General features: G+C 34.2%; 1 long non-coding RNA gene across 1 annotated transcript; it reads right to left on the bottom strand.

Moving 5' to 3' along the window:
* Positions 1-1,283: 1,283 nt before the first annotated feature.
* Positions 1,284-3,329, bottom strand: LOC128243002 (uncharacterized). The gene is made up of 3 exons (XR_008262751.1): positions 3,222-3,329; positions 2,801-2,915; positions 1,284-1,558 (listed from the first exon to the last, which is right to left on the bottom strand). It is a non-coding gene; the product is annotated as an uncharacterized LOC128243002 (long non-coding RNA).
* Positions 3,330-3,551: the final 222 nt, after the last annotated feature.

Raw genomic sequence — 3,551 nt, 5'->3', positions numbered from 1 at the left:
ACATGGAAAATTTCAACCAGAATGTTTAAGTCTAATAATAAAGGACAATTATTTGCAAAATACAGTTATATATCTTGGTTATTCAATGACATTTAGTGGTTGAATACCATTCTATAAAGTCTCAATGCAATACATCGAGTAGTTGCTGAGAAATTAACCTATGTGTGCTTACACGCAAAACCTTAACTAGAATTTCTATGTCAAATAATAAAGGGCAACTATTTGCATTTAATAAAACTAGAGCTATCTTACATGGGGGAGTTTGATGGTTGAGTACAATTGTATCAAGTAGTTGCTTTGATATTTATATAATGTGTGCTTGCACACAAAACCTTAATCAAAATATCTAAGTCAAATAATAAAGACCTATCATTTGCATTAAATGCAAAGTCAAGTTACCTTACTTGGTTAATTAATAATGTTGGATGGTTGAGTACCTTGTAACATGTCTCAATGCAATACCTCAAGTAGCTGCTAAGATATTAACCTATGTGTGCTTGCACACAAAACCTTAACCTGAATTTCTAAGTCGAATAATAAAGTTCTATTATTTGGATTAAATGCAAACTACAGTTATCTAACTTTGTTAATTCAGTAGATTGGATTGTTGAGTACCATTGTATCAAGTCTCAATGCAATACCTCAAGTACTTAATGAGATATTTACCTATGTGTGCTTGCATGCAAAACCTTAACCAAAATTTCTTAGTCAAATATTTATTATTTTGTGCTTGCACGCAAATCCTTAACCAAGGTGTGACGCCGACACTTGGGTGAGTAGTATAGCTCTCCATATCCTACGAATAGTCGAGCTAAAAATTGATATGATAATACCATCTGTATGCAGACAGAACATGGAAACAAACAAAATAGCAAATGAAAAGTGTTTTGTACAAACAAGTAGTACAATGTTTTATTTACATCAAAATCAACGTAAAGTAGTAATACATTCAGTAAATGTCTGTTTTGGAAATATGTATGTGAGCAAACTATGCATGTTTTGATGAGGTTGGCAATAAACACATGTGTAAATGTACATGAAATATGTCAACATTATCAACACTGAAAGAACATGTACAAATGTATGAACGAAACATTGATGTGTTGTCAGTGTTTATGCACCCTTTTCAACAAAAGTTTCAGTATAAAGCGACAACTGGTACAAAAAAAATGTGGACATTGCAGCATTGCTATATTATGATAGATGGCACAGTGTAATTGCAAGCATGTTTAGTTGTGGAATACGAATGAGTAAGAGATGCTTATAAGTAAGACTTTTGTCATTATTCAGTAAAATTTACATCGAAATTGGCTGATGAAATAAACAGAGCATCTGAAAAGTTTATGGTCAGTTCGTGGTACATCTGATATCCAAAACAAGTGACAGTTTGTGTGCTCCTCCTCATAATGATTTCCATGGCAACAGGGCAATGGTCCATTTAGAACGTCTGAATGTTCTTCGGATAGTGGCTTGAAGGCATGTTACATCACAGCTGAGTACATCAGAGCTGAATAAATCAATACCATGGTGGCATTGACTTCCTGAAGGCTTCAGTTTTCTGAAAGTACATGTACCACATATATAGTCATTAATATTCATTGCATGATAGAGGGGGGAACAGACTTCAAAACTCATATAGTTCATCTGCAGGCTATATGCAACACATACTGAAAGTTTGGAAATGATATATTAAACAATAAATGATTGAGACAAGTATTAGCACCTGTAGTATTTTCATAAAAAGCAAAAACAGCCATTTCCCTCAAATGGTAAGCTGCAAACCTTTGAAGAGCCATTATTTCCTTATGCATTGGAATAATCTGACCAAGTAAAGTTTTCCTTGTTGCTTTCAATGGTGTCTACAGAACAGCACCACAAAAATGACCTGCCTACTCTTATAAGTTTTTTTCTAAGCAAAATAAGGTTTTCGCACTTCTTTTGCGCTTAGAGGTTTATATAAACAAGAGGCCCAAAAGGGCATATGCTCTACTGGCTAAGTGGATCTGGCTGGTTTTCGAAAGGAACCAAGCTCTTATGGATATGTAGATACTGTACAAGTTTTATCGAGATACAATCAAAAGGCTGAAGGCTGTATCGTGTTAATGAGCAATTGTTTACAGGATTTTTATACGATCAAGGCCCATATCTAATCAAGCATAGTCGGATCTGGCTGGTTTTCAAAAGAAACCGAGCTCTAATGGATATGTAAATACTGTACAGGTTTCATCAAGATACCATCAAAACTGAAGGCTGTATCGTGTAAACATGAATTGTTTACAGACGCACATACTACGTACAAATTACCATCGCATAAGCTGTTCTGGCCTTTGGCCAGTAGAGCTAAAAATGACATAGAGCCAAACTGAAATGCGTCAACTTGTCAAAAATTTTCTTATCCACTTATATAAAGGTAACAGAACTGTTCAGTTTAACAAAAGAAATTTAGTGATAATGTGTTTATAGACAGTCTAAACACCACTATATGCCAAACTGTTTGCTTCAGGGACAAATGGCGCAACAAAAGAAATTGTAAAAAAACACACCAAAACTGAAAGATTCATGACAACTGCTAGTGTTTTCATGTATGAGGTGGCTACATGATGTAGAAAATGCAGAGATAGCATTAATATGCCCATTTTTATTTTTACTTTAAGTATCTGTTTTGAAGGCTAGATCTGGCATTAAAATCAGAGTACAGCACTTCACCAATGTCTATAAGTTGCTTATTTACACCTGATTTGCTATAAATCTCACTCTTGTGATCATTTACACACAAACAAGTACTACAGAGTTGGCTTACATATTCATTCTCCTGAAATATTGGATTCAGAGCTGCATCTCCTGGATTCAGATTGAAGGACTATTGGTGGGAGGAAAAAGGCACAGCTAACTGGGGCTTATTGGCACATCATGATCTGCAAGCAAGACACAAAAGCAATGTTTTACACTTATAAAACTATCTGCCAATACTGTTAAAGCTTGAAAAAGGCATATAAACACTCATTTGAGGCATACACAACCTTTTATGTGGTCATAAATGTGATAAATATGCAGAAAAGCTCATGAATTGAAAGATTTTCAGCACAAATTCTATAAAATATATAGTCTTTTGGACATTTTGCTATCAGATTTTAATAATTCAAAGGTTAATCTCATCTTATTGAGTACCCAGATGCATTTTGAAAGCATTAAAACCAGACATGCTTAGAATTTCTTCTTACTTGGAGACAGTATTCCTTTCTCTGAAATCCTTGCTGAATGCCGGTATGGAAAACCACATGAGACCACATTTTTACCAGCACTGGTTCTTGTCCTTGAAAATTTCCCTGTGGCTACAGCAACCAGGCTCGCTATTGAAATAAACAATACATTAGGGTTTTAAGACATTTATAATGTATTAAGGTTGTTGTTTTTAATGCATGAAGAGGCCCTAATCTTTATGAACGTGGCTCAGTTTTTATTTCTTTTGCCTTAAGAAATGTCAAGTTTTTCAATGTATAAACTGCATAAATAAATGAATATATATGAATGATTGATGGAATGAATTAATG

The sequence above is a fragment of the Mya arenaria genome, chromosome 2 (assembly GCF_026914265.1).
Source record: "Mya arenaria isolate MELC-2E11 chromosome 2, ASM2691426v1".
NCBI classification, from domain to species: Eukaryota; Metazoa; Mollusca; class Bivalvia; order Myida; family Myidae; genus Mya; species Mya arenaria.
The sequence above is the reverse complement of the archived record's forward strand: the minus strand, read 5'-3'. Positions and strand labels throughout refer to the sequence as shown.